This window comes from Lissotriton vulgaris, chromosome 7 (assembly GCF_964263255.1).
Source record: "Lissotriton vulgaris chromosome 7, aLisVul1.2, whole genome shotgun sequence".
Lineage (NCBI taxonomy): Eukaryota > Metazoa > Chordata > Amphibia > Caudata > Salamandridae > Lissotriton > Lissotriton vulgaris.
The window spans coordinates 577157174-577170002 of NC_141695.1; positions in this window are offsets into that span (position 1 = coordinate 577157174).

The window sequence follows — 12829 nt, forward strand, 5'->3', positions numbered from 1 at the left end:
GTACAAGGTAACATCCAGAGAGACAGCCCGTACGATAATAATGTTGTTATAACAACACAGCCACTCACGATTGTCCCTACCACGCCTAGCTCTCTTGAAGCCAGGCCTCACAATTTCTATTTTAAATGTGAAGCTTGTGTTCGGGTATGCAGAGCTGAAATCAACGTGTCTAATTAAACAAAGGAAAATAAGACGCACCTGCCATGCCTCCCACGAGGCTGTGCTTTGTATCAAAGCCTCGAGCTGTGCATGTGTTGACCTTTGATAAGTCCTTCCACCAGCTCTTACTCTTTTTTCTTATCTTCTCACGCTTTCTCTCCAATATTCTCTTTCACTCCTGCCTTCCTGCATTTTTGTATTGTTGTTTCCAGTTGCATGTACTTCTTCCTTGCATGATTTCTTCGCTTTTCCTTGTGTTGTATTATTCCTCTTTGCATTTACTTTATTCACAGTTAGGTATTTATTGTAGTGCTTTTTACAACGACAAAATTTCAAATTTGTAAATGAGTTATTTTCTATTCTTCCTTCCTCATTTCCTTTTACTTCTCCTCCCGTCTATTCTTTATGCCCTCGTTGCTTTCGTTCACACGTCCTTTTTTCCTTGCTCGGCCTTCCTTCGTTTCCTTCCTTTCTTATTCCTTTCCTTCAGTCAATTAACTTTTCTCTCTTCCTTCAGTCTTTCCCCTTTTCAACCCTTTCGGCCTCTCTCTCTCATATCTTTCCTTACTTTAGCCTTATTACAATCCTTATTTCCTTCCTGCTTTCCTCTTTCCCCGTGCTCCCTTTCTCCATTATTATTATTATTATTATTAAATGAAATTTGTAGAGCGCACTGACACCATGGGTTTCCTGGCGCTATAGGACAGAGGTGATACACAGGCTGGGGTTTATGCAGGGTTAGCAGGGTGGGAGGAAGAGGAAGGTTTTGAGCAGCTTCTTAAAGTGGAGGAGGGAGCTGCTTGATTTGATGGTCAGGGGGAGAGAGTTCCAGAACTTCGGGGCCAAGAGGGCAAACCTTCGTCCACCGAATTTGTTGGTTCTGGTTTTGGGTACAACAAGCGACTGAAGATGAGCAGAGCGTAGATTGCGATTTGGGCGGTACGGAGTGATGAGGGAAGTTAGGAAGGCAGGACTGGTGCAGTGGAGAGCTTTGAACGTGAGGCAGCCCAGCTTGAAGGCCACCCTCTAATCTATAGGCAGCCAGTGCAATTTATGAGTCAGGGGTTTGGCCGATTGCCATTTTGGAGATTTGAAAATGATGCGGGCTGCCTGGTTCTGGACTACCTGAAGGCGGTGGAGAAGTGTTTTTGGAAGTCTGTGATAGATGGAGTTGGAAAAGTCCAAGCGGGAGAGCACAAGAGAAATTATTACTTGGGTCAGAGCAGGTGAGGGGAAGCAAGTGGCTAACCTTCTGAATCTTTCTGAGTTGGAAGGAGCAGGATGAAATCATGGAGCCGACATGGGGTCGGAGGGAGAGTTCGGCGTCGATGATCACGCCGAGGCTCTTTACAGAGATCGAGGGGGTCGGTGGAAGGCCCAGTTCAGTGGGCCAGAACTGGGTTGCCCAAAAAGAGGGGCTGGAGCCCGGGAGAAGAAGCTCGGTTTTCCCGGGGTTCAGCTTAAGTTGATTAGAGTTCATCCAATCTTGGATGTGAAGCATAACGGAGTGGAAGTGGTCTACCGCGTTGGGGGAGTTGATTGGAAAGATGATCTGCAAATCATCGGCATAGTTATAGACTGTGATGTCCCAGTTACGGAGTGAGTGGAGTAGGGGCCGGAGGTAAAGGTTGAACAGTAAAGGTGACAGGGAGGAGCCCTGGGGAACTCCGCATGACGTGGGGGTCTTGGGTGCTGTGTAGGGGCCCAGCAGGACAGCTTGAGTTCTACCAGACAAGAAAGACCGAATCCAGCTGAGGGCGGGGTCCTGGATGCCAGCCTGTTCGACACGGTGAAGCAAGATGTTATGGTCAACCGTGTCGAACGGGGCCGATAGGTCCAGGAGAACGAGGGCCTGGGGGGTCCCCGAGTCGGCGTTCCTCCTCAGCGTGTCCAGAACAGCTAGGATGATGCTTCAGTGGAAAAGGAAGGCCTGAAGCCAGCCTGATTAGGCTCCAGCTAGCAAGAGGTCTCAATAAAGTTAGAGAGGCATCTAGTGGCATGCCCTTCGAGTAGTTTGGAAAGATAGGGCAGAAGCGATATGGGGCGGTAGTTGGACAGTTCAGCTGAGTCCGTGCCAGGTTTCTTCAGTAGCGGGACTAGGATGGCCTCTTTGAAGGAGCAGGGGACAATACCTGTGCTGAGCGAGCCGTTCAGTAGAGGTAAGATGCATTCGGGTAGGGAATGACAGACGCTTCGTAGGACTGAAGGTGGGCAGCCATCATTCGGAGAGCCTGATTTTATCCGGGACACAAGCTGTGCTAGGGAGGCAGGGTTGATGAGGGGTAATTCGGTGAAGACGGATGAGTTGTTGAGGGGAATGTCAGGAGTGGTGGTCTGAGGGGCGGTGGGGATCGATGCTTTGATTTTATTAATTTTTTCAATGAAAAAGAGATTGAGAGCGTCACAAGTTTCTTGGGTGGGGGTTTGGCCTGGAAGGGTTCTGTCATCAGATGCAAGTTTGTTCATAATTTAAAAAATTTCTTTAGATTTGTTGTCAGAGGAAGAGATTCGTTTAGAGAAGTGGGCTGATTTAGTTGAGGCAATTGTGGTTTTGTAGTCTCTGCAGGCTGAGGTGTATTGCAATCTGTCTGATTCGGAGTAGTTGCGTCTCCATGTCCTTTCCAGCTGACGTATCTTCAGTTTGAGTTTTTTTAGGTCGTCCGAGAACCATCTGTGAGAGTTGTGGTGTCTGGTCGGGGGAATTTGATTAAGGGGGCAAATTGGTCGCTGGCTGACTGCAGCCAGGTGCCTATGTCGCTTTCTAATTTATCAATGTTGGTTCGCGAATCAAGGGCAGGCTGGGTGTCTGAGAGAGTCGTAAGAAATCCTTTGGAGTCATAGGAACTCCATTTGCAAGAGAGGCCACCAGCCATCAGTGGGGTGGAGGTTCTGCCGCTAACCATGAGGGTGGTATCTATTAAGTGGTGGTCTGACCAGATGCAGGGTGAGACGGATGGGGGAGAGAGAGTTAGGTTTTGGGTCTATATTTGATCCAGAATGTGGCCCTTAATAGGAGTAGGCGAGGTGATTTGTTGAGTCAGGTTGAGGCTGGTGAGAGCCTCGAAGACCTCCAAGGCGTGGGGCCCAGCGTTGATGTCGTTAAACCAATAATTAAGGTCACCGAAGAGGGCGAATCTGGGGTTAGAGGTGAGAAGGTTGATCAGCTGATCGGTCAGGGTGGCCCCGAAGGAAGGCATCAGTTGGGGGGACGATAGAGGAGAAGGAGTGTTAAGGCCCCGCTGTCCGTTTTTAGGCTGAAGATAAGATTATCTACTCCCAAGAGGGAGATGGACGGAGTGGAGATGAAGTTGAAGCGTTTGGATATTATGGCCGCTACCCCACCCCCAGAGCGATTTCCTGGCCGATCGGCATGGAGGATGTAATAGTCTGGGGGGAGGGCCGCCAGAATGTCAGGGAGAGAGTCTGCAGTCAACCATGTTTCGGTCAGCAGGTCCATCTTGCTTCCCTTCCTTCGCTCTCCCTTCTATCCGTGTGTTCTCCTTCCCTTTCTTCCATTTTTCTTCCTTCTGCCTTTTTCTCCCACCTCCCACATTTCCCGCTCACTCATCCCCACTGAAAGGAAAAAAGGACAAACAGGGGTTATGTTATGTGGAGAAGTATGGCTCAATGATTAGAGCGGCAGACCCTGATGCAGAGGTCTAGCCTGGGACCAGGGTTCAATTCCCCGCCTCGGCGGTCTTGGGCTCAAAATTCCACGGACCTGATAATTCTCGCCTCGGTGCCTATTCCAATCATGGAGTGCAACTCTGGGCAATAGCTTGCTTAATCTCCACAACGGCCCCCACAATGCTAAGGATGCCTGGCCTCCACCTTGGGGGTGCCCAGGAGTGGACGCCTCACCGGGAAAGACAGGATGGGTTCCACAGCGGTATTCGTACAAGCACCTTGAGACCCTTGCGGGTGAGTAATGCGCTATACAAGTATCAATTTACATTTTTACATTTATGTTATGTTATGGTATATCAGCTTAAAAAGCGGGCTGCTACCCGAAGGTGTACTGGCGCTGTGCACTATTGCCTGGGGGGCGTCCAAAACCTGCACCGGAACCATAGCTAAACTTGGAACAACCAGGTTTTCAGTCCCTTTCTAAACGGTAGAAATTCCATGGCAGACCTTAAAGAGAGCGGAAGCTCATTCCAGGCCGAAATGGCTCTGAAAACAAAGCTCTTCCTGCCCCAGTTCGCCTTTTTTGTCTTTGGGACGGCAGCCCTCTTTGCATCCATTGAGCGCAGTGCTCTTCCTGGGACATACCATTGGATACGTTTTGTTAGGTCTTCCGGCCCTTCCCCCTCAGGGCTTTTAAAACCATACAGAGGGCTTTGAATTGGGCCCGTTGTTTAAACGGGAGCCAATGAAGTTGAAGTAACCCATTTTTAACCGACTGAAACCTTGAGGTGCCTGTGAGCAGCCTGGCCGCCGCAATCTGCACCATCTGTAGCCTATTAAGATGTTTCTTGGAGATGGTCAGATACAAGCTGTTGCAATAATCTAGGCGAGAGAGAACGAGAACTGATATTACTGTTCTAAAGTTTTCATCTGTGAGGAGGTGTTTTATTTTCATAAGTGTTCTCAGTATAAAGAAGCTAGTAGATACCACGCTGTTATCCTGATCACCAAAGGAGAGGGTGTTAGCAACAATCACTCCCAGGTTTTTGACCTGACGAACAGGTGGGGGCGGAGGGCCCATATCGTTGGGCCACCAAGCTGGGGACCAGAGTTTGGGATTATTCCCAAAGATCATCACCTCTGTTTTGTTGGCATTCAATTTCAAGCAATTGGCTGCCATCCAGCTGGATATTGCCACCATACAGTTGTGGCAGCTTGGAGCCTTATCGGCTTCTTTGCCTCTCTGCAAAGATAACACGATCTGAGTGTCATCAGCTTATGAGGTTAACAATAACCCAAAGGATCTTATGATGGTAGCCAAAGGGTGTTGGGCTAAGTGAGGAGCCCTGGGGAACCCCACAGTGAAGAGAGAATGGTTTAGATCTTGCCCCCCCAACAGATTGTACTCTGTTGGCCAAGAAAGATATTAACAAGTTGCAGGCTTCACCCCGACCCCCGCCTTCGATAAATGATCCATCAGAATCTCATGATGGACCGTATCGAAGGCAGCCGACAGATCCAGCATGATCAAAATGGCAGAGCCTCCCTGATTCGTCGCCTCACGCACCTCCTCGGTAGCTTTAATCAGGCGGACTCCGACTGTGACCCGAACGCAACCCGTATTGAGAGAGGTCCAGAATGTTGTTGTTCTCCAAGAACAGGCTTAATTGCGTGTTCATGGCCTTTTCCAGAATTTTGGCCGGTAATGGGAGGCAGGAGATGGGTCTGTAGTTGTTGGGATCACTGCGATCTAAATTCGTTTTTTTTATAAGTGGCAGAATTTAGGCCATTTTCCAGGCTACAGGATAATGCCCCGCCCCCAATATCTGGTTAAATAAGGGGGTGAGGGTGTTGGAGATTGTGAATGATGAAATTTTCATTATCGCAGCCGGACACGGGTCATTAGGATAGCCGGATCTACAGCCCATCAACAGGTTATTAACCGCATTAATCTCCAAACGGGTAAACTTGTTAAACATAGAAGAATGGTACGTTTCATTAGACCTGAATGCCTCCATACTGGTCTCATCTTGATTGTGACAAAAGGAGGCAAAAATAGCTTCAACTTTATTTAGAAAGAATGAAGCTAAGGAGTCACAGAATTCTGGGCTACTGAGAGTAATAGGTTCAGGGGGAGTCGTAAGATTAGAAACTGTTCTAAACAGTTCCTTCACTGAAGATTTTGCACCAGCAATCTGTTGAGAGACACACTTTTTTTTGCTTCCTGAATTGTTTTTTTATAGTCAGTAAGACTATCTTTGTAGTCTTTTTTGTTGGTCGGGCTGTAACCATTTCTCGAGAGACGCTCCAGCCTCTTAAACTCTGATTTTAGATCCTGTAGATTCTGGGAGAACCAGGGGGCAGAGGGGGAACACCGTCTGGGAGAGCACCATTTGACAGGTGCTACTTTCTGACAGGCAGAGTCAATCCACCCCTCAAAAGCCCTAGTGTCTTCCTCTATGTTGGTAGAAAGGTTAGGAGTTGTGTCTGACAGCGTTTTATCCAAGCTGGTCCTGTTAATATTCTTCCAGGCTCGAGTGGCTATCTTCTCCCTAACCTTTGAACAGGGTAGTTTGGTAAGAGGCCGAACACTGGCAAAAACAATTCCAACATGGTCTGACCAAGGGAGTGGCAATAAGGCCCGAACAGAAAGACTAGGGTAGTTGGTGACGATTCCATCTAAGGTGTGGCCCGCCTTACGTGTCGGGCCTTCCCCCCGTTGTGAAAGATCCCCTCCCTCCATTATTTCCAGCAATCTGGTGGTATCTGGGTCGGAGTAGGCTTCAAGAGGGAAGTTAAAGTCGCCCAAGATGGTAAAAGTTTTGGCACAGAATCCCTCCTCCAGGAGTGAACCCAACGATTCCAGAAAACCATCCCTGGGGCCTGTGGGTCGGTAGATGAGCATGGCTTTAAACCTATCTTGAGGCGCGAGCCTCACACTAACTGATAATGCTTCACAGGCTGCGTTAGAAGCCGTCACAAATGAGGGCATGAGGCTCTTGTGATAGATAACCGCAAGACCCCCTCCTTTCCTTAATGGTCTGTCTAGCCTATGGCAGAGAAAATCTGTGGGGGGAGCATTAATAATGTCCGGCCCTGATGAACTGCCAGTCCAGGCCTCAGTGATGAAGGCAATCTTAACATCATGTTCCTCAATGAGCAGGGAGCACTCAGAGCTGTGTTTAACTAAAGATCTAGCGTTTAGGAAAAGGTACTTAAAATCTGGCTCATCTATTACCTTCTGCCTCCCGGCTTCCCATCTACCCCCGACCCGAGAGTTACAAGGAAGCAGCCCAATAAGAGGGAGAGCACGGGAGCAGTTGGTGCAATGCTTTGCCATGCCCTTGGCAGTAATCCATGGCTGGAGTCTGGGACAACTAGCGGACCCTCCCATAGGGTCAAGACCCCTCAAGGAATCGCTCAAATAGACCAAGCGATGCGGGACCAAAGAACCAGAGTTCCTGGCCCTGAGCCGGGGCCGAGCGTGGACGGGCGCAGATGGGCTTGCTTTAGGCGCGCCCGCTGCGCGCGGTCGCATTGGCCTCCCAATATATCAGCTGGCCCAACCACTAGCCCGCTGACCTCCTCAATGGCCGCCACTCACCCCCCCTCGCCCTGATGTAAATTGGTATGGCGTTAGGCGATTTCAGCTGGACAGCCCTTGGAAGCCGGAAAAAGACAGGCTGCAGGTAGGCTAAAGCTAGGGTTTCCTTCCGTGATTTAAAAGATAAAAAGAACACGCAGCAAAGATCTTAGGCGTGCAGAGTGCGATACCCTGGACTGTTTCTCTGAAAGCTAATATTACTAAACATATCTGTGTATTTATATATGGGAACCCTTCATGTATATTTCAATCGTGTTTTGCAATATAGGGCTCGAATTGTCAGAACATGGGTAATACATTTCTAAGTTGTTCCAAACTGGAACCCCCAAAATATTTTGTGCTGTTGCCCCTAAAATCCTTAAGGTGGCACTGCTTGTAGAAAAAGGATGTCAATTTGATTTTGGGTGGCGAGACAATTCCATTCCCATTCAGCTGCATATTTCTGTGCCTGCGTTCATGGGTGTTTTTCCAAAGTAAATTCCTGAGACAAACTGTTAAGTGCTACAGTTGTGTCCTTTCATGTCCTAGGAAACAAGTTAACGCTTTCTGTTTTTATTACAGTCTAGGTAGCTTTTGAATAGCGGCTAGGATTACCCTTTCCCCTCCGTAGACCACAATCAGATCCAGCCTGAAACTTACGGAATGGATGGCTGATGCTGCCCCAACCTTGCTGTCCTTTCCCTTGTGATAGAGGGTCCTCACCAACACTGGAGCCTAGAAAGGGAGCGTCAGATAAACATGCCTAGTGTAGAACTGTATTTAAAAAACAGTGGGTGTTTGGGAGTCATTTTGCCAAGTATTGCTTCCTTCTTTTCTTACCCCCTCACCATTCATCCGCCCTTGCTTTCTTTCCTTCCTGCTCCGCTGCAGTGCTTACCTTCCGAAATCACCTCCTTTTGTTCACCTGTCTCCATCTTACTTCTTCTTTTCCACCTTCCTTGGTTTTTCCTCCCTCCTAACCTATACCTTCCATAGTCACTCCTTCCCATTCCTTCCCAGCTGTCATCCACCCTCTCTCCCCTTCTGTAAATCTGTCCGTTCCCCTTCTGCCGTGTACCTATTTCCCTGTTCATCCTCATCTGATCCTCCACGGAGCTTCTTGTCTCTTCCTTCGCCGATCCTCCCCCCACCCCCCAACCCCGTCTGCCCAGGCCCCCATCCCAGGCCCTTTGCCCATCTCCATCCTGCTCTCCATCTGCGCCCCATGTCTCCCCCCTCCGCCATCTCCTCCTCTGCGCGCGAGCCATCCATCCTGCCGCCTGACTCCATCACCCAGCCGCCGCTTTTAGATTGCGCCTGCCCACCAGCCGTGAAATGGTATTTTCTTCCCCAGCTGCCCCGCCCCCTGCTCCGCATGCAGGTCGCCGAGGGAGCCCTGGCTCGCAGATACTGGCATCCTTGACAGTCTTCGCCCCTGATATATATTTGTTTGTTGTTGCTTTACTTTTAGCATCAGTGGAACATAAAAAAGGACTCCTAGGGACAAGAGAATGCCGTACAGATGTGCAGGCCTGGGGCTGCGTGTACACAGGTGAATACTGACGGGGTTCCACTCATCAGGCGAGTAATTTCAGGCGCTGAAGTGCTCTGTTGCCTTCAGATGTTTGGACTAGAGTTCTGAGACTAGCGCCAACCATCTGGCTCCATAATGATGCTTTGTGTGATCTTCAGCTAGTCGCCATCGCTGTGCCTGGTTAAGCAGAGTGCGGTTGTCTATCACTGAGAATGAAGAACCAGTGTGCTATCCCAGTGGCCAATGAGATCAGTGAAGCACCTAACAGGCAGTGGGCATTGTCAGAGTTGGAAGCTACAGACCCTCGAGACACATTCACAAATGTATAATACATCACTGAGCTCTTCATCAATTGTGTATTCTTGAATGGATTGGCATGCAACAAGCTTTTCCTATCTATGTTTAGCTCGGGACAAAAGTGTTTTTAAACGGATCACCCTGTGCAGAGATAGCACGCATTTGCAATGCAATAGGTCCCGCATTTGCAAGAGTTTAAGCTATTGGTATTGTAAATGACAATGCCTTTTATTTATCTGTTTTGATAATTAACACAAAAATAAAAGGCATTGTCATTTACAATGCCAATAGCGCAAACGCAGCTTGGAAAGTGAAAGCGCGCATGGCACGTTGAATGTTGCAGGAAAGCATGTCATGCCTGGGTGAACATCGTTTACAAGGAAGTCGATACAACGCATGCCATTACAACACGGTCATTACACTGACCGCGTTGTTACATCAAATAGCATTACAAGACAAGTCGTTACAACGACTTGCTGTAGCGGGCAGAAGGTGTTGGATTTTAAATCCAACACCTTCCCTACTATTGCACAGACTAGAGTTGGAATAATAAATTATACTATTTCAAACTCCAGCCCCCACCCTCTACAGCAAGACGCTGTAATGACTTACGTTGTAATGGTATGCTCCATAACAACGCAGTCATTGTAGTGGCATGCGTTGTAACGTGTCCTATTCCGTGCCTGCAGTAGGAGAAACTCATTAAAGAAAATAGTGCTTGAAGACTAAAAAAGACATATGGTGTAACAACAGAAGTAAAAGGGCCAGTCATCAAGGGAGGTTACAAATGTAGACAAGGCGGTACTAAGGAGGGACTAACAAGTCGTTTAATGAATCAGAAGCTAGCATTTACACCGGACAATGACACAAGCCAATGAAAAATATGGGGGGAGACTAGAGTAGACGGAGCTTCAAGTCCATACTTAAATACAGCATGCCTTGCAGAGCAGCACATGCACTGCCCAGGCTCGACCTAAAAAAGACTGCACTTAGCCCAGCCCTAACAGCTAATGATCACCCACAGTAGCTTTTCTGGGTATTGCGTTGTTTGATGATGTCAGCTAGAGTTAGGAGTTCTACTGTGACATCAGTCACTGGATGGCCCCTTTAGCATTCCTTATAAGAAGTATCCATCTTTTCCAATCCCTACACCTCCCCTTTGAGCCCCTCGATACATGTCTTGTACTAGAGCACCCCACTTAAACATTGTTCTGCAGGCTCTGCAGTGAAAACATTGGCTCATGAGGTTTGCAATAAACTGCCTCAGACATGGAATAGCACAAAAATGGTTTGTTTTGAAGGTCTTTTTGGATGGTGAGTTTGGCAGCAGCAATAGCCACATATGCAGGTCTTGGCTGATGATAGTGATGATAGTGATGCCTCATGGTAAGGCCATTTCAGACCCTATGTCATTTTTTTTTTAAAGTTTATTTTATTAGTTTTCAAACCCAAATACAACAGTACGTTATATCGCTGTTCTTTTCAATGGAGCAGATGCCTTGAACCAAATACACATCTTGTATCTCTATTGCATAACTTGACGTACCCTGCTTTAGCACCGTATCTTGATCAACCAGCACAGTATTATAATTTTGCTGCTTTGGCGTGGCAGTTTTTAAGTTTGCCCCTTACACTTTAAATTCAATCAAGCCACGTGCTCCCCGAATTATCTACTTTTCTCCCCCCCTCTGCCCTCCCTAACGCCATCCACCGGTGTGTTCTCTCGTTATGTAATAAAAAACTATCTGATTAGTATATCTGTTCAGGGGTGTACGTCAGTGCTTCTTTCCCTAGGATGCGAATCCAATCTAGGTCATTTAAATAACATCAGCTATGCGCCCTGGGTCTACAAGGAGCCCCACTACAATCTATCAATCCTGGAGGGGGGTTTCTATTGACTCCACCACCAGTTCTCCATCGGACTCTGGCTCCGGTAATGTCAGCAGTGCTACCAGGGCCTCCCATGCTTTCGCAGTTTCCAGTGCCTTCTCATTATTGGCCCTACTAGCTTGCTGGTACCGAATTGTACTCTCACTGGCCGCCCAACTAGCGAATTCTGCTTTCCAGCGCTCTATGCTGGGCCCCTGCCTGGCTTTCCAATGGCTCGTCAGTTCCCATTTGGCTAATAGCAACCCTAAGTCTATGAATTTACTCGTGATTTTCGTCCGAGCCGTATGAGGAAACCAATGTAAAATGCAAGCTCCCATGTCTGGTTCTAAATAATAATAATAATAATAAAACCATTTATAGAGCGCATGGTTACACTCAAGACAGTGTGTCCCTGCGCTGTGGATGCATTCCATTCTAAAAACAAGCCCACCACAAGAACAATTAAACTGGACAGCCAAGCGCCATCTCCTAACTTCTGGGGAAGAGATGTGTTTTTAGCCTTAGGCGAAACCTCCTTTCGGAGGGTTCCATACGCAAGTCTAAGGGGAGTTTGTTCCAGTGAGTGGCCGCCAGATATCAAAGTAAACAGCCTCCCATTTTTGCTTCTTTAAAGATGCGGGGCACTGAGAACATCATGCTCCCCAAGGACCTCAGATTGCGTTTGGGGCGATGGATAGCAAGAAGCTTTTTTAGGTAGGGTGGTCCTTTCCCTTGGGCAATTCGATGGGCGAAGCACATAGCTTTAAAAAGAATGCGCTCTTTGATGGGCAGCCAGTGTAACTTTGCAAGAGCGTGCTCTCCGAGGAAGATTTAGGACTAAGCGGGCAGCCCCGTTTTGAACTCTTTGAAGTTGCTTTAGGCCTTTCTGACTGAGGCCATTGAAAAGAACATTGCCGTAGTCTTGGTGAGGAGTAACTAAGGTGTGAATAAGGGATTTCCTAGAGCTAATAGGTAAAAGGTCCAGTACCTTACGCAGGGTTTTAAGAATTGCGTAACATTTGCCGGTTACTATTTGCCTATCCGTCACCCTGCATAACACCTCAACCACTTCTTCCCAATATGCTCCCAACTGCGGACACCCCCACATCATGTGGGCGAAATCCACGTCTCCCGAGTTACAGCGGGGGCATCTGGCCATATCCACGTTAAAATATCTATTTATCCTTGCCGGGGTTAAGTACGCCCTATGCAACACATAGAAGTGAATAAGCTGGAATCTAGCATTGCGTGAGCTCTTCCACGCCCTCTCCAATAGCTTGGGCCACGTCGTTTCCGGAATCTCCTTGCCCAGATCTGCTTCCCATTGCTCTTGCAACCGTCTCAACGGCCTCAGCCCCTCTTCTATCATTCGCCTATAAAAAAACGTTATGGCTTTGACAGTCCCCACCGCCATTGCGACATACTGACATGTTAAGGATGTCTGCAGCTCCGACAACCCCTCCACCCCCCTATGGCATTTGATAGCCGATACCAGGGCAGAGTGTAGCAAGAAATCACCCTTGGGAAGGCCATACCTATCCTGCTGTGCCTGGGACCCCTCCTCATATAGGTCTCCCCGTACTTGCAAACCCTGCTCCTCCCACCCTGCCAGCGCGGACCAGTCCCCTCCATGCGGGAGGGCTGTGCACATGCCCAAGGGAATCTCCGGTGCATATGGTCTAGTTACTCCTCCTCTACGCTGACTCTGGTTCCAGCACATTCTCAGCGTTCTCTTCTTGTTGGTTAGCGAACCAGGTCGC